At 43.3% G+C, this 19,462-nt stretch overlaps 1 protein-coding gene across 3 annotated transcripts in view; it reads right to left on the reverse strand.

The window, feature by feature from the left end:
• The window catches only part of daam2 (dishevelled associated activator of morphogenesis 2), an 89,828-nt gene that overhangs the window by 69,472 nt on the left and 894 nt on the right, over window positions 1–19,462 (reverse strand). The gene's annotated exons all lie outside the window — the stretch shown is intronic.

The raw sequence follows: 19,462 nt of genomic DNA on the forward strand, positions 1-19,462 counted from the left end.
TGTACAGTATGTGCATGCTGTGTGAGGCCAAGGGAGAGGGCAAGATGAAAGGAAATGACCTGCGGCCTGTGTTTCCCACCCGTGTACAATCCCAACTCCACCCAATGCATTACCCTTACTGAGCAGACAAAAAAAGGCTGTGGATGGGGAGGGGGGGCACACAACACCCAAAGGAAACTCCTTTTCCTGTCGTGTTGTCTCATCACTAACACATACACGAAAGCGCACACGCCCATGGTTTAGCACACACATGGCAAATATGAGATTCTTCTTTTGGAATTAACCCTGTGACACACACAGGAAAAGGCTCTCCCTGAGAGTCAATCAGTGTTCATTGAGAAAAAGGTGAGACGGATGCTTCATTGTACAAAGCTCTGTTGGCTTTGTCAGCTTCACACCATTAGCTCAGCCGAATGTAATGCAGGTCAGATGGAGGGCCATATCACAGACGTTTCTGGGAGGTAGAGTTCAAGTATGTTGCTGTGATAATATGAGGGGTCGCTGAGTGCAAACATTAGTGTCGAAAACTTGAGACTCCCATTGCACTGGTCAGGACCACTCCTGACCCCACATAGCCCCAGTCAGCAAAGTGAAAAGTGACCTCCAAAAGAAATTCAAGTACCACATTAACAGTGAGCAAACTAACTCATTATGAGTTCAAACATGATCAGCTAGTGTCCTCAACGTGTCTGGAAAAATATCTTCGCATCAATCAGCAACTCATCATTGACAGCCTCTTGGCCCAAAACTGCCTGATCAATACAAACCCTCTGACATTTCTGGATGGCTAACACTTTGAAGACAAGGGTCAAATGTGAATTGATTTCATACTGAGTGATCTTATCTTCCTCGAGACGGTTTGTCTGCTACACAGATTGGGCAAGGTGACAGCTTGTCTGGTGGTGATTTCTGATCAATGCTATTGATTCCAGTCCTGTTTATATAATGTGCATATAGATAAAGGGCTGCTGAACAGGTTTTGGAAAAGGACTGTAACCTTTTATGATAAAGGTTTTACCTCCATTTGTTTGACTGGTAAGACTGATACATTTAGCTCTTATGACCCTGCACAATAAATATGATTTGGGTAAACACTAGATGCAGAGAAAGTACATTTGCATTTTTACAGTTGGTATCCTCAACACAATGGCTCTGTATATTAATGCTCTGCATTAATAAAAATGAAAAATCTGTAAAATCTGCATAGCCTATATAGCAGGACCCAAAGGCATACAATAAGCACCATCCATTCTTCTACACTCTCACGCATACAAGCTGGAGCCATTGGTATACCAAAGAGTGGAGAAAGGGGGAGTCAAAATACCATAATATTTGTCATCTTTCTCTTGGGACAGAAGACAGATGACACCAAGTTGCTGGTGGTAATGCCTGGGTGCATTCCTGAGCGAGCCCTGGGGACGGATCCATTAGCCCAGCTTTTAGGCAGAGCCAGCTTATCTCAATGATGTCCACTTCCCCTACTGCTTCTTTCGTTCTCTTTCTGTGCAGCATCACTGAGGTTTGCATCACATCTACTCTCTCTCTCTATCTCTCTAGGGTAATATCTCCATCCCCAAAAACAAGGGAAAAAGCCCTGAGGAATAGGTTAGGCTCATGCTCCAGTCCAGCTAAGTGCACTTCATATACCCCTGTATCATCCATCACAGCCAAGAAAATTACATTGGCTAACTGACGCAAATGGAGTAGGATAGGCATGTTTGTAATAAACGTCATGCCCCCTTTAAAAAAGAAAATCCTGGAAGCACACAGGTATATCTGTTCTCCTTTTGTTTTCACTTGCCTTGGACAGCATGCACTTTGCAGATAGAAAGACAATAAGAGGTTACACACTCATCTGCAATTCCACATTGTCACTGTGCACCAGTGAGGTGACCACAAATTGTGGCCTCTACAAACTTGGCTTCACCAAACTTGCACTGCCCCCCCCGGGTACTTCCTTTAAAACACAAGTGAAGCTGGTGTTTACCCACAGTAGGATCATACTGAATGGCAAAAGTAATGCCTGATAAACTAGTTGCAGAGTATGTCGAGTGAGACTGACACATCAGGTAAGGTAACTTCCTCTTTGTAGATCTGTGTTCAGTGAAATGAGCTCCAAACAACCTGCCAGTCACTTGTCTGTCAGTTGGGTGAAGCTTGCCGAGTTGCTGCCTAAACCTTCCTGTACCCACTGAGGAAGTGGATAAAAAGAAACTCCACTGAGCATTCCAATGCAGCAACTATTACCGTCTGGCTAACAAGTGGTACATTTAGTCAGGGGGAGCAGTAAAAAAGGAACTTGGCTCCGTGGAGAGTTGGACAAAAGGTGAATGGAATATTGGAAAAGAAGAAGTGGGTCACCCAAGGTGGTCTCGTCCAGACTCACAAACCACTCCTTCTCCTTTAGACCTCTCATACGCAGGAGCAAACCTGATAACATGCGATGAAACAGCTGGAGGAGAAGCTGTAAAGAAGTGTTTAAAAGTACAGATACTGGCATCTGGAGCACAGTCTTTCCAGGGTTGTCACAGAAGAAAAGTGGCGAGAGTCCTCCAGAGCTGCCAGAGCAAACAGTCATGTTTTACGACATGTTGTTTCTTAATGTATTATTTAGACCAGCCAGCTCTCATTTATGTTTGTTTTGTTTAAGCAAGGAATTCCTCATGACAGCACTTTGCACACAACCATTTCTTTCACGCCCGCACAGAGATAAATTGCTAGTGAGAAAAATACACCCGCTGCACAAAGCCTGAACTTTTGACAGCATAAACATGAGGGCACATTTTTATACATAGTCTAATTGTATGTTAGCCATAAATCATGACAGTAGGGAACACTACACTATCCATCTTTTAAAAGCCTCCGCAGAAAAGTAGCCTAATGAAAGTAAAGCCATAAACCATAAATCTAAATGTGGTCTCTGTGTTCTTATGGTGCCATTCTTTCCTGTATTTATTATTTACACCATTACTGCTAGGACTCACTTCTACTTAACGCTTGCTTCTCTTTCATCACATATACTGTACATAATAATCCACCTGCTTTTAGGTGTTAACTGAGAGTAAACGAGTATTCCAACAGGATTACCAGTCAGTCGTTTGTACTGTGAGTGAGTGAGTGCTTTTGGGGTGTTTTGTAAAAGTACCGGGCAGCTGAATGGCTCTTTTGTCCAAGAGGCAGACTGGGCAGGGTCAGAGGTCACCGAACCGCCTGCTCCCACAGTACCTCTGCTGTCTGCCTGGATATGTGCCAGCAAAATGCTGTCATGTTTGGACAATAGTCCAACTTTCCGCTGACTGACTCATGACAGCTTCATCATGTTAACCAATGATGTAAACGCCTTGATCTTTGGGCATGAAAGCCATCACTATTAGACTTTGAATCATGTCTGAATAATTTAATCTCACAGTGCAACCATTTTGAAATGCGGTGATGCACAGTTTTTCCAGGATTACCTGCAGGTTTTAGATATATGTGATGCATATATAAGTACAAAAAGGCTTTTCATTCTAATACATCACTTCTCATAGCTCTTTGACCACAATGAATCCAGGTGTGTGGACTGTAAAAGGGAGACTATAGCAACTGACAGAGAATACTAATGGGAAAAAAGACTGATGGTAAAACTGAAAGGAAAGGTCCTTACTCTTTTTCCAGATGCTTCCATTCAAAAGCAAGGTTTATATATTCCAGTTGCTATTATATTGGCAACATGGGGACTTCTCTCCACAGAGTGCAACTTCAGCTGTACGACTGACATTACAATTTATCACCGTTTCTTATCCCGCATTCAAAAGAAAACACTCAAACGTACCTATCTTTACAGGAGAGACCTTTCAGAATGAGTTCCTTCTTTGCTGACCACAGACTGAACCCACAACTAAGTCCTGCATCTGAGCTTTTCCAGGTGTAAGAATGTCCCTTCTTAAAACCCATTCAAAACCATGTAAATCAAGGTTTTTACGTCCCCCAAATGCATTGCCTATGTCCATGTATGGTGGAGCATGTCTGGGAAGTTGTGATGGGAAGTTTAGCCCAGTTCTAAACATTACATTTGCAGGGGGTAACCCCACTCTGTCATATCGCCTCGCCTCGCCTCGCCTCGCCACGCCACACAACACACACACACACACACACACACACACACACACACACACACAGGGTCTTGGCTATCATAGTATCTCCATAAAACATCTGGGAGTCATCTGTTCTGCTAAAGGAGGCCCCCTGTGAACAGGTGCGTGTCTGTGCCCATGACCTTATGCCTCTTTTTGACCCTTGACCTCTTGTTACGGTTTGGAAACAGTTTGAACCCAGTGGCACCATTGGACACAGACGGTGCTGTCTGAACATCCAAGGTCACATTACTTTAGAGTGATGGCACTGGTGATTGTGGCATATTTGCTGCACATAGTATTGTAGATTACAGGTTCAAACAAACAAATTAAGCACTGCAAATTTTAATTAGGTTATGAACGACTCTGCACGAGGAGCTATGATGATTACCTAGTGTCATAACGCATGGAAATAAGCAAACTAAAGAAAAAATTATAATTTGAAATTTGCATAATGCTGTGATTGCAAAGATTGCAAATGATTGCAAGAAGCAGCCAACCTTTTGAAGCCACTGTGATAAAAAAAACAAACTTCTATGCTCTTTCAAAAGATTTTATCACAAACCAGGGGAAGTGCTCTTTCTAAAAATAGCCCACTAATTTTATTTTCAAACCTCTTGGTCTGGCTCAGCCATAATGGGTCCAAGCGACCAGGCTAAACCCACAGTTTACTCTAAGCGACGCGGCTGAAAAAAAAAGACAGCCTGCCTTTTTTTTTTACCCCCTTGTTTAGAATGATGCCTTAGAGTGTTGCACTGTACGGCACTGCAACTGTCTTATGTGTCCAGAGATGACAGAATAATAACAAACACTTCCTGTTTATCTCTGTACAGTAGGTCATGGCAGTCTGACCTGTGTTGCTGTCCATTCCGACACAAACTCTGTTATCACTTCTTAATATTGAAGAAAACACTACCGTTTCCTATTGTGATGCTTTAAGAACTTCAAGAATAAATATGACACAAATCACATCAAAAACAGAACACCACATTCAAGGATCCATGAGGATCTGAAAACGCCATCCGCCCCAGAAATGTATCAAATTTCTACAACCATACAACATATCTGTGTAGCAAACCTGCCAGGCTGAATAGCAGTCGACCTTTGAACCATCAGCATCACTCAAGCACACGTGTCTCGTGTTCCATCCAACCACACAGAGAGTTTGTCTGCCCAGCTGCCTCTTATATGGTGGGAAGGGTCAGACATGTTGTAACACTGATTTACTATCCCCCTAAGTTAAAGAGCCCTTTGCCACATCCTGTTCCCCAGCTGAGAAGGGGCTCCCTAAAAGTTACTAAGCGGTGTCTTCAGTGGCATTATTTTAGGATCATCACATGGATTACACTGTGGTTCACTAGGTCAACATGTTTCTTCTAGTGTTTGAGAGGAACATACTTTGGCAAAGGGCCCTTAAAATGAATCGTTTCAGGGACTACCCCTCTGCTTTGGCCGATAAGCAGCTTTCAGCTCTGTCTGCAGGAAGCTATCAGGCATACACACACGCAAACCAAGTGGAGTGGAGATTACACCCAAGTTCAGCTGATAAGAACCCAATCTTAATTTGTCACTTCATTCCTTCGCATCTATGTCACAGTGCACAAAGAGATATCGCAGCTACAGAATAATCTACCCACTCTCCACATCTGCCATTGTGCGACACCGCTTAACTGTGCAAACCGCATGCAGAGAGAACATTCAAAGAATACTTACGGGATAGCTCTGGTTTAAGACAACTTTGTTAGCCAAACTTATATGGAGGAGATAACATTAGTACAATGTTATAATAACTATGGCCAAAACTATAAAAATAGAGCTAATATGACCTAAAATTTCAACATGCTGTGAGGTTTGATGATGTGTCTACTGCATGTGCAAGAGAGTGACTGAATGGGCTGGTGTGACTGTTGGAGAACACATATGTATCTTCTCACTGCTGTGCGCACGACAGACTGAGTAAATACATATAGCACCATGCTGTGTGGTGGGGTGTTGGGGGGGTCGGGGGAAGCGTTGCTGAGGGGGCCCATTGTGCGCCGATTACCCGCAAGAGGGCTAAATGATGCTGTTGATTAAAGCCAGCTGAGCACAGGGCAGGCTCCTGGAGTGGCAGACACACGCCCAACACCACGTGCCGCTGAAATCCATCTGGCCTCTCAATGACACACACACTGACAAGTCAGTCCTGCACGCTTGTTCATTTTCTGCTGCTTCAAGTGTACACAAATACACACCCACACACACCCGCAATGCTTGTGAATGCAGTGCAGTTGGAACCTGACCACTTTGCTCTGACAAACACATACGCAGGTTTGTGTTGCTACACTGATGAGGACATTCAGTTGATTGCAGTCATGCCTGAAGCTGAATCTACTCACCCTTTGAAAAAATAATGGGTTCATTATGCTTTAAACTAAGTGCTTGTCAGATTGTTGAACAGTGTCTAGAAAGCCTCTCATTCAATACCTCTTCAGTGTTGGAATTTAGAACAAATCACACAAAACACACAAGCAGCTACTCCCTTCACTTTTCATGTATAAAACAGCCAAGCACAATAATTTGAATGCCTCTGTGCACCGCTGTGTGATAGCAGGCTTTTTGCCCTACTTTTGAGTGTGGCCATTCAGAATAGTTATAAACACTTTTCCCTTCAGGGCTAGAAGGTTTCTTGCGCAAAGCCTCCAGGCCGGCTTGGGTCTTTCTGTGTGGAGTTTCCCCAGTTCTTCCTGATATAACTCTAAATTGCCCATAGGTGTGAGTGTGTCAGCCCTGTGATGAACTGGCAACTTGTCCAGAGTGTACCCCACCTATTGCCCAATGTCAGCTGGGATCAACTCCAGCACGCCCTGACCAAAGTGGCTACTATAAATAATATATTTATATTAAAAATAAATCATACAACTACTTGTATGTGAAAGGGGTTCCTTGTAGTGACAAACCCAGAGAATTAGGCAGCTGTTTTTAGTGAGAAAGCTCATAAAATACCACTGGAGTGCACCTAGCAGTTAAGGTTGGTGGAGTCCAATCACAGAGCCACAAGGAAAGTGACTACATTCACCAGGTGGCCAGAAACATCACTCTAACTTAATGCTAGTGTCGCTTCTTATCTGCTGAATGTGTAAATAGGCAACAGTTTTGTAACAAGTTACCAATGTTGTCCATCTGCAGGTTTAAGGAGTTTAAATCCTTAGTTTAAGCTCTGCTGAATTATTCTATTCTTTTTGGTCCTCATAACTATAATACAAGGAAACATTCACACACACACAGACACAATTACATGGTTTCTTGTCCGGTGTGCTCATAAATATGACCTTTGCTGAACTCAACAAGCGGTGCATCCTCAGGGACATTATAACTGCAGCCATGTGTAGCATCCAAGAAACAAGACTGTAGCCATAACTATAGGCATCATTTAGTCATTGTACACCGTATTTATTTAAATGTAGTGCAGATGTTGCCTTACCCATGCTTTAAAAAATGCATGACGTTGCAGAAATATATCTGCAGGTTAGAAGAGAATAAAAGTTGTCACACAATGAGCATTTGTGCAGTTCGCTAGCCTCCAGAGGATGAAAACCTGCTCGGAAAAAAGAAAGAAAAAAAAAAAACCTTGACCCCTGTAGTACAAATCTAGGTTAATCACATCTGCTCCGGGAGCGTACAATCAACACATATTGTTCCGATTACATGCCATTTAAGGTAAATGTCCAGGTTGGGTCTTGTTGTCCCATTGCATGCTGCAACAAAAATGTGGGTCAGCATTTTTCCCCTGCAGCTTTTCCTCTCCCTGCATCTTAGTTTCCTACGTAGAACAATGAGTCTGCCTTTTTTTTCTTCCTCCCTAGACAGTAGGACTGTAGTGGGAACTGGCATTATTATGACCACAACGGTCACTGTGGTGAACAAAGACTGTGTTAACACGCCTGCCCTCTGAGATGCAGGGTGTGATATGAAATAGAACCCAGTGACCTTGCTTCACATATCACACTTGCTTTAAAAAAAAAAACAGCCCAGATCAGATATTTTCAATAATCACGATCATTGATTCTTTTAGGCTGGGATGAATGAATGAATGAATGGAAATGGAAGAGGAAAAAGGGCTCAACAGCAACCTTCATGCTCTTCCACTGTCAACAGCCTCCTATTTGAGTGGCACTGTTCCTTGGGGGAGCCAAAATGGCTTACTCAGCTTTGGCCTAGTGTTCTAGTTTTACCGGAGACAACAGTGGAAAAAAAAGGGAAAGCCGAGCCAAGCTGGAAAGGTGTCTACAATTGTCGGTCCAAATCTCAATACCACAGCTAAAAATACACTACAGTAAAAGTACTGACAATTGATATACCATTACATTTACAGTTTTTAAGTAGGAATGGATTCTAACAGCAAAAAAAAGGAAGAGAAGTCTGGGAAATGTACTGCGCACCACTGACCAGTAGCCAAGAGCATGAGACAGATTTATGACCAGCGTCTGTTTTAATACTTTGTCAACTGTGTTCTTAGTAAGGTTGTGTGTACGTGTGTGAGCTCAAATGCATGCGACACATAAATGAATCACAGCAGGGTTTCTTCCCTTCATTCTGTTTCATGAGCCAGACCAGCAGGCCTCTGATCAGCAGATCCTTTTCCTCTTCCTCAAGCTCCTGGATGGAATGTCAGGAAGGCAAGGTAATGACGGGTAGGGTGTGTGAGAGTGTGTTCATTCATGCATGTGCTGTACGTGAGTGTATGTATGGGTGTATAGTGGAAGTGGAAGATGTGTGCTCACTCAGCAGTGAGTCTTGTGTTGCATGACACGACGAGACTTTTTTATTTCTGCAGGTGATGAATGGAAAATTCAGCCATCGGTGGAATGCATCAAATCTCAGTGTATCCGTCGCATTGATGCTCCTTTGTTCATGCATTTAACAAACCATTATTCCCTCGCTTCCTTTCATTTTCTTCCTAACACTTGCAAAAGAAGCGTGGGTTGTCTGCACCTCAAAGATGTTGTTTATCTCTGGTTTAAAAAGGTGGAAAGTGGGCCGGATATAAAAATAAGGCTTCCATTTGTTTACATGGGTCTAGCTCCCGATTGAAGACCGCGGGAGCAACATCCGAGGGGTGAGAGATAAGAATGCACAAGATTTCCTGCCTTGTGGCGCTGCGTTCCCCAAACATCGCCTCATTTATGTACTGCGGCCCGTCGTCATGGCAACCTGGCTGTGAATCAGGGCCCAGCACGGGAGTAGTGGTGATCCAAGGAAGGGAAAGAATGAGAGAGGGAAGGCGGGAAGGTGGTAAAAGGCTTGGAGCAGTTCTCAAAAATTTGTTTTTTTAAAGAAAACTGATCAAGATGAGTTTCTTTAAAATAGTTTAAATATTAATCTTCTTATAGAGAACACATCATGTTGTCACTGTGTGCAATCATAGCAATACCTCATTGGTGGTTAGGCAACCACTAAGTCACACACCACAAACTATTTCACTGGTTTTAATGAAAGCGGATCAACTGGATCCTCAGGCTGCAAATCAGCTCTCTGTGATTGTCCTGATATAAAGTAAAGTGACAAACTATAGCCAGACATGGTTGCTATAGCTGCTGTTAGTTAATGATAGCTTAGTTTGTTAGCCAGGTTGCCCAGACTGTGAGCTCAGAGCTTCGGGTGTTAGTGTTTGCACCATAGGCTTTTGAGACCACCGGGAAGAAGAGGAAACCGAAGAAGACATTGACAGAGGAAGCTAAGAAGACAAAAGCAGAGAGTGAGTGGCGAGCAAGAAGCCACTGTACAAGAATAAATCTGGGACTGACTTTTAAGGGTTAGTGAGAGCTTGGTGAAAGAAAATGCTGAAAGACAGACGCCGAGCTGGGCTGACTGCTGTTGGACTAGTCAGTAATATTAGCTGCTGCTATGTCTTGTGTTGTTGACCTTGCTTGATGTTTGGCTGTTAACTCACTAGTTTTTGATCATAAGTAATGTAATCAGAACAAATACACGTGTACTGCTGTCCATGTTTACCACAGTGGTATTAAAGTCTGAAAACTGGGGCCGCTAAATCACAAAAATAGTTTCTAAACACAGCTCACTTCTGTCCAAAATGTCCCCCCGCTGGCTTCTGGTATTTCACAACCACTTAGCTTTCAGTAGTATTAAAAAAAAATCCATCCACGTTCCTGCCATATTAAAGCTGATCTCTGTACCGTTGTCATAGCCTCAGTTAATTGTGCATTTAAGGGTTTTAGTTTGTCAGCGCAGCAGGATGAGGGTGGGTTGACAGGGATGTGTGCATGGGTTGATATAGGAGCATTAAAGTCTGCACCAAGGGTCTAGTCCATCTACCTAATACCTCTAATCCAACCCCCACTGCGAGCGCAAATTGCAGTAGATGTAGTCAAGGGCACGGTTACAGTCCAGTAGCATCACTGCCACTACACTGACCCCATCCCCCCACCCCACTCCACTCCACCTCTTTCTCCTTCCCTGATGATCACAATATCTTTCCTACGCTACATGACACAGCTAATCCTGGCGACTCCAATGTGAAGGTAGGGGGTAGAGAGAGGTGAGGGTGGGGGGTGGGGAGTTTGGGCGCGTGGATTTGTGATGATGAACGGAGAGTGGACTTTAACAAACCATTTTCTAGACGGATAACTGCCTGAAGAGATATTGCAGACTCTGATGCTTCATGAAAATGGGCAGTTGGCCGTAGCTACTGCGATTGGGAGAGAGGCAGAGAGACAAAGACAGAGAGAGAAAATGTATTATCCTCCAGTAGCTTTAATGGAGGCCAATTCCTGCCTGGCTGAAACAGTCAGAGGGTTTGGCGTACACAGCAATGGCTTATGGGTTATCTCTCCATCACTCCATCGCTGACAGGAAGGACTTTTCAACACACATGTGCAGACAGGCACACATGCAGTGCTTTTAGCTCTTTCTAGATCTGTATTTGTCTCATACTGGCACTTCTGTTTGAAAAAGCAAAACACACTAACTACACACCAGTGATGGCAAAACTTGTCACAGCAAGCGCTGCCAACAGCACATTAGTGGAGAGGAGTTGGAAGAAAGCGACATAACCACAGTAGCAAAGAAGGAGGGAATATACTCAAAATGACTAATTAGTCAATGGCAGGACTGGAAAGAACTTATATCATAAGCCATGATGCTTTAAATGAAAGGAAGCTGAACCTGGATTCATTTTTCCAACTCATGTAATCTCACAAACGCACAGACGAGTTTGCCCTGACATAAATAAATATAAACATCCCCTGATAAACTCAATGCACATGGATAGAGAAAGCACCAAAAATAACCTGCTCCCCACGGTTGCTAGGACATGGCTGGGTCATTCGAGTTTTGCCTGTTGGCTCCTGTCGTTTGTTTACCCCCACACTTCCTGAATGCTGATGGCAGATAGTCTGCTGGTTTATACAAGTGGAAGGAGAAGAAAAACAGCACACTGCTCTGAGAGGCTGCTACATGATGGAAAGGAGGAAGAGGAGTAGGATAAGGGAGGGGGCGGTGGGGGGGTGGCAGTATCCCAGTAACCAAGGGAACAGCACAGAGGAGGTCACCTGATGGCTTCATGTGATATTTACCACGAGGGGGTGATGGAGTTTAAATCAGAGGAGGATGACAACAGTTTTACCAGGCTTCCTCCCCATCTCCTCTCCATCTGCAAAACTTTAAAACCCATAATCTACATGGAAGCAGATGAGAAGACAAGAAGAGGAACTTTTTGAGAATGAACAGTAGGTCAAGAGGTAGAGTGAAGGGTAGCGTTACAGGTGATTGGAAGAAAAACAGAAGGGTAGAAGGGATGGCCTGGTAGTGCTTACGGATGATGGAGAACACCCACAGATGCTAAATCTGGGAAAAGGACACAGTTTATAACACAGCACAAATAAACGCCTGGCCTTTCAACAGTCCATTTGAAGTGCACTGCCAGCGCAAAACCTGTGCGAGATCAGCCTGCCTCTCCAGAGGGATAAAAGCCAAAAGGCCCCATTTCAGCAAGCCTCTCCTGAGACAGACCCCTATTCATACGGCCTCTGAATGCTTTAGTCGTTGCCAACCACGCGGTTTGTCACTTGGCGAAAATAAGTTTTTGAAAAGAACTTGCCGGGGATGAAGGATCTATGGCTCATGTCCACTGTTCAGATGGTGTTTGCCTGTTTAGTTACTAGATAGTAAAAAGACAGAACCATCTGTTATCATTCCTGGATCCCTAACTAACATTTGCCCATCCATCTCAGAGCTCAAACACAATGAGATGGCAGTAGGCTCTGATGATGCATTGCAGGCTGGGAGCAAGCCTGTAAAACACAGTAAAAGTGCCTGTCACAGCTTTCTGTTCTACTTAAGAGCTTTGAACAGCAGCATAAAGTCATTACATGATTGGAAAAAAATGCATGGGAAGATATAGAAGCCAAATTTAGTAATCCAAAAGTCTTAGCAAGAATTATGATGGCGTTGAGCTTCTAAAATGTTTTACTGTTTAGTAATGGCCATTGGTTTTAAACATAGTGAAATCACTGGGGAGGTTAAGTCTGATAGTGTATGTTTAAACATTTTTTTTATCCTCAGGTTAAACAATTTATGATTATATGGCTCCCAAAACCTGCAGGTGAGGACATGATATGAATATTATGATAGATTATAGGGGAAAACAAGATGAGTGACTGGGATTCATTTACATCTTAAATCTTGTTAAGATGCTTCAGCCTTAGAACACTTCGATAAAACACATGTGTTATAAAGTGAATTACAGTTGCAAAAACTGAACTGAGGATGGAAGTGGGAGGCTTGTTTATCTGCCAGCTTGTCTTATCTTCAGTAAAGAATTACAGGCTATTTATTTGTTAGTCAGCATAGTCAAACACAAGGAAGTAATTGTGGATTTAAATTCTGGGAATATTTGCAGAGACACTGCAGCACCTTGTGAGAATGACACAAACCCTGTATTTCAGGGGAATCCCATGAAACAAAAGTGAAAAAAGAAACAGTACCAGTATCCAAATGTGAAAATGGAAGCAAATCAATGCCAGTGCATTAAAAGAAAAACTGGAATTCACAATCTAAATATACAACGCCACAAACTTAGTTTAATAAGGTAATTCTCTCAGTCAAATGGCACAAAATGTACATGAAACAGAACAAGTCTCATTGACAAAACTGTGAACTCAAAGCTATAAACTTGACTTATCTCAGGTTCAATATCAGCTCTGGAGCCAGGACATATTCTGCAAGAGTAGCCAAAGTAAACCCACCAAAGTCTGGCCCATTCTCAAAACTCTGTGTCATATAACCATGTCTCGATCTCAGCCCCCCATCTGAAATTATTCACTTGTAGGGAGTGCTTTTTGCCAGGCTTCTTTATCACTGTGCTGAAAAGCCTGAAAGATCTCCCCCTTCTGAAAAGATAAACTGTAGTCAAGCCAGACTATTAGGGAAGGGGACTGGTCACACAAATGGTTTAGACAAGTGGTTTGGGACTCAAAACTTCTTCTACCACTAGGGTTTGCTGGGAGTAGAGGGGCCTCTCAGCAATGGTGGGGCTCAGCCTCTCCGAGCCTGGAGGACCCCAGGGGAAAAGCTAGTCCAGAGAGGGGGGACTCTCACGGACGGTCAAGAAATTTTCCCACAGTCAAACATACAAACAGAGCTGCACAGGGCAGCGAAAAGGACCCTTGTCCACCAAGGAGACTGAGGGAGGAAGGGAAAGAGGAGGAATATCTAACAGTTACAATAACACAGCCCACAGAAGTATACCCTATGCCATATCTCTTCCAAAGAGGTCCCGAATGGTGAATGCACCCTATAGACAAACACTGTTCTGTGAACAATATGCAGTGGAATTCAAGATTTTTCCAGGCATCTTTAACCTGTAGGTAACCTTAAGTAAATTGTACCTCAGAGGGCTGGTATGGGCCTCTACTAGATCATTTGGCTAAACCCACACAGTTCATTGGTAAATGGCCTCATTAAGGTAATCTGTTTTAAGCACAATCTATTGCTAAAAATACCATCTGCTAGGAATTAAATGGGGTGTCAGGCCACTGAAGACATGTGGATTGTTAGTCTTGAGGAGTTTAGGCTAATTTCAGGAGGATTTGATCCTGGGAAACAAACAATGCTTGATAAAAATCTAAGGGAAGACAATACAGGCCAAATGATTTGTCAGTTTGGCATTCAGGACCAAAACTACTCAGTTTTCAAGCAGAGGGAATTCTCAGGTTAAAGAGGAACCGGCTGAACTTTGTTGTTAGCTCTTACGCAAAACAAAGCCACATGACACTAGATAGATTTTGTATGCTAGTAGTTACCCAACCCGACATGTCAAGATAATTAAATCTAAAGCACATAATGACAAGTTCTTTGCAAACAAAATATCCTTGAGAGCCAGACAGGCAGTCGGACGAGGTCATATGTCAAAAGGTCACCTTTCACCATAGTTAACTATGTGTGGAAAACAAAAACATAGGTTTGACCTCTGATACAAAGAGCTACATCTATTATGATCAGATTACGTAGCTTCTTTTCAGAATTCCTATTGCAAGTTTGATTATTTAGGGAGGAGAAAAACCTAAAACTGCTTTGAGGATACACCTGGATGATACAAAAGCAGAACCCAACTGAGGAAGTTGATAGCTTTGTCTTTTGACTCTGCGGTGTTTGGAGTCAAATCTTCAGTCATGTATCCCACTGTCTTTGACCCAAGCCAAACTCACCATTCTTTTGCCGTGTGATTGATGTCCTCTTGGAAATCTAAAGGTTACATCTTGAGAAAATGTGGCATGCAAGCCTCCTTTCAAGCGGGTCGGCAAAAGTCTTCAAACTTCCTTTTATAGAAGTAACCCCCCGAGCTGGATATCATAGCCATTATAAATAAGAAGCTGGAATGCAGAAGGGGAAAAAAATAAACATCCAAGCTGCTCCGTTATCTACACCCAGCTGTGCAGTTTAGAGGCCGATCCTTGGAGATGATGTCACGCTGGCATTGTGTTACTGTTAAAATAGTGTTCCTACAATTTTGTGCGGATACTAATTCATTCAAGGAAAAGCAAGCAAACTAAGGTCACATAACCTTAACTGAAATAGTTCAACAAAGCTGCAACTGCAATGAATGCCCAATACGCCATCATGAAAGCATCAAGGAATGAAATATAATATCAACTATGTGAATACAGGCATCACTATGAAATAGTCTACCTTACGTGGTTGAGTGTAGGTGGTCATTAGTGGTTCAACAACCAAAGTCACAGTGGTCAGTTATGTTCACTGGATGGTGTATACAGACCACAAGGTCAAAACAGAACATCTAAGAAACTGACAGAAAAGAAAACAAATTTTAAGGGTACTTAAAGTAGACCACAAGGTAGTGGGGTAATGTTGGGTTCTGGTTTTAAGTACCAAGGAGAAAGGGTAGATGGAGGAACATCTCCAGGTGCAGCATTTCAAGCTAAATCCAGAGGCAGAAATGAATCTGAGATGTGGAGGTGAGGAGAAACCTGCAGTCGAGAGAATACGGGGGACTGACGCAGTGGAGGTTCGATAAACGATTCCATATGTGCTCCAGATCCCAAGTGAAAGAGCTGCTTTGTGCTCAGTGAGGTAGCACGCGTGGACACAAGTGGAACCCCACTCCCGCCCCCCGCCCTCCTTTCTTTCCCTTCCATCTACTGACAAAACCTATCTGGCCCTTTTTCGGTAGCTCAGGGTAATATTAGCAAAAGGTAGGGGCAGGAGGAAGGGGTTTGGATGCCTCAGCTCTCCATCCAGCAGCGTATTTTGACGGGAGCTAATGGCCTGTGACTACATGGAGACAGGGGACCAAAACAACCATTGCATTGACTTAGTTGTGTGGGGGGTGAAGGAGGGTAGAGGGTAAAGGGGACCAAGGGTGAGAAAAGGGAGGGAGAGGTAGGGGGCAGGGAGCTGTCAGGAAGTGAAGACATATTAGGATATTCTCAACCTCCATTATCCCCAGTGCTAAATCATTCCCAGTGATGGGGAAATAATTCCTCAAGACATTAAAGAGGCAATCTTACATGCGCACCTGCTCCCTGTGTGTTTAGCCCTGATATGATTGAAGAACCAATCATCTGACCATCATGCACACTTAATGCAAAATACTACCTTTACTGTAGCCACAAGCTCCCCTCGGTAGAATCTGAGCAATGCATGGTGAAACCGAGACTTAAATTGCCTCTAATTTATACCAGTGGTGGAAACATGCAAGTCTAATCAGGTAGTCAAGGCAGCAAGCTACTGTTTCCAAAAACACTACAGCGGCGCGAGTGCATAAAAGCCTAGCTAACAATGACGCATTGTGCAGACCTGTGAAAACAGAACTTGAGGTGTCTAGCCTATCTATAATAAAATATCTGGGCTTTATGATATTTTAATTAACCACATGATTGCGTACCTCATTTATTTTACATTTAGAGAGAGTGGGTGTGTGATGAGACTGACAGGAAATTAGACTACAGGGACAGATTGAGGAGGAGGAAAAGGGAGAGGGGCGGGTGGCAAAAAAAATGCAGAGTGTCCGGCACTATTTTGTTTAACAGGTCCCATTGGACAAGAGGTTTCCTCCTTTGACAAAGGGGTACGTCACCTCACCTACGAATGTTGGTTTTTCCAAGAAATTACAATTTCATAACCTCTTATAAACACTACAAAAACTGAGACTTAGGAGTGACACAAAGAACCGAAAGAGAAAGTAGATTTTGGAGATATACAGATTATTGAGGTGAGTTGCCAACAAATGAGATCATATCATAGCAATCTGATGCCATGGCTCTCTAGGTGCAGTCCTGCCATGCTGACGTTCCTTTTCACCTCAGGTTCCTCACAGCGGAAAACAGGCTCACTACTGTATGGGTGTAACAGACTAGAGCCTGTTGGAACCACCTATCAGCAAGCCCTGCATACTGAACCTGGACCTGTGCTACAAAAGCTACGATAATACCATTCCTCGAGTTAAAAGAAAAGGTCTAGGATCTGTCGTCATCTACTTTTTTTTCCTTTTTTTTTTAAAGACTGAGCATTAATGTGCAGGCCTTAGCTGCATCTCTAACCATCCTTGCACAGTTGCAGCACTTGTAGGTAAAATAGGTCCCTTATTTTGGATTAGTCTACCAACTAGCAAGAAGAACACTGTTCAGAAAGAAGTCTATTTTGAACCCGCAATATGCAGGCTAGGTAAGTGTAAATCATGGTGTAAAAACCTTTGCCCCCTGCTGCAAAAATCTGTGAACCAAACTAATTTCACTTTTTCCTCATGTACTCATAAAATGAAGGTGCTAGTAAAGTAGAGGAGGTGGGGTTTCTGGGGGTCATAACCACTTGTGACTGAGGACTGGGAGGAGAAAAAGGGGGGAGTGTGCACTTTTAACAGACGCTGTGTCTGGTATAGGATTATACCCTCACAGCTAATTACTCCCAGACTCTTTTGCTCTGTGCCAGAAACTCTGCACAGATACAGTAAGCCGGCATGCTGCCGGCTATCCACAACACAAAAAGAAGAGTGGGCTGAAGCAAAGACTGGCACAAAGCCTTATAGGTGCACTGTGGCCGTGTTAGTGATGAGTTCAAGGTCAAGAAGCAAAAGCCCACCATGCTTCAGCTTCTGCCCTATCCTCCCCGCTGCACCAGATTCTCACCTTACGACCATGACTGGCAGAGGCAATTGCCAACCAAAACATCTGGCCCTGGTTCAAGTGAGTAAACCTCTGCCTCAGCGGCTGGTTGGGAACAATGGTTCTGTCTTTCCCCTGCTGGCCACCCCTTCCCGTGGAAGAGGAGCCTAGACTGGGCACGCACACCACAGCCATGTGTGGCCGGTAACACGCCCACAGCCACCCTGAGCTGAGCAAGGCTTCCAGTCATCCTTCTGCCACACAAACACACATGCACAACCAAAAGCTCTATACCGTCCGCTCCGTCAGCAGGGGCACAGCCAGAAGCAGAACACTTCAGCCCAGTGGCCTTGTTACTCTTGGATGTCAGACCTATTTTTCTTCCCTCCCACCCTTCTGAAAACACGCAGGTAGCTGGACAAGGATATGCACGATAATGAAAACAGTGCACCTAAAAATACTCCAGCCAAATTGCAGGAACAGCTGCGCTAGTCTGACTTGAGCGTAAACAGACAAATATTTCCATTTTATATGTATGATTTTACATGCTTGAAGTTGAACCTGTGAAAAAGCTTAAAGCGAATTAAAAGCTCAATGGATTGCAGCTCTGCTTATACAGCCGGCTATAGTGCAGGGCTTTTTCAATAAATCCATCTAGTGCTGACGTCCATTAACGTGAGTCTGTGGGGTTCATTGGGCTGCCTATTGATGCCTGTGAAGTATGTGCATTACACATTGTTGAAAATTCCTTCCACAGCCTTACATGGACAAATCCTGCAAGCCACTTACTCCCAATGGGTTAGCATGATTAAAATGTCATTTCGATGTCATAATCCATTCCAATCCTTTCACCCATAAATCATTGTTTTTATTTTCTGTCTTTTTCTTATTTCTCTGAACCGTGGCCAAAACCAGTTTGGGATAACACTGGCTTACTTGACACTCCCAAGCAGCACAATTTTGATCCAGTAGGAGGAATGTAGCAGATACTAAGTACTCCTTCTGCAAAGCTGTGTGGGTGAGGAGGAGGGGATCATTTTGTGCTCAGCATGGTGCTATGCTTGTAAACCCTCAACAACTGACCAATGCTGCATTTCTGCCAGATGTTCAGTTAGATTAAACAGCTCTTAATGCCTTTCCATCCTACAAACAGACGACCAGTGTGGGTTTTTACGAAGTACTGATGCCTCCCCAAAGTGTGAAATTATTTACCATAATTTCCCTGATTACAAATGCAGTGTGTTGTTTTTAGTATTATTATTGTTATTTGGAACAAATCAAGAGAGACTAAAAACCTCAGTCTTTACCAATCAACACTGTCCAAATTCATTTCTCAAATTTAGACAGCCAAGCTATGAGGAGACACCTGTTTTCCGTTACAGGAACAAATATTTTGACATGCAGATGTCTGGATCGAGAACACAACCTGAAAAATTGCTCAAGCCAAATATAGCTCAAGAGGATAAGAGTTGCTCCCCACTGCAAGAAGAATCAATCATGACAATGCGATATTGAGGCTAAAAATGTGAATAAGAAACATCTTCCAAAAAGGGTGATATCATCATCTCATCCTGCCTAATTCTGATTTAAGGATTTTCATAAATACAGTGTCAATTCTTAGGATTCTCACGGACTTGTGTCAAAATAATGACATTTTATTTGATTTCGGAGAGAGAAAAAAGGCAAAAACAGACACCAGATACGGAAAAATCTGAACTCGGATGGAAG

This window comes from Larimichthys crocea, chromosome XXIV (genome assembly GCF_000972845.2).
Source record: "Larimichthys crocea isolate SSNF chromosome XXIV, L_crocea_2.0, whole genome shotgun sequence".
NCBI lineage: Eukaryota > Metazoa > Chordata > Actinopteri > Sciaenidae > Larimichthys > Larimichthys crocea.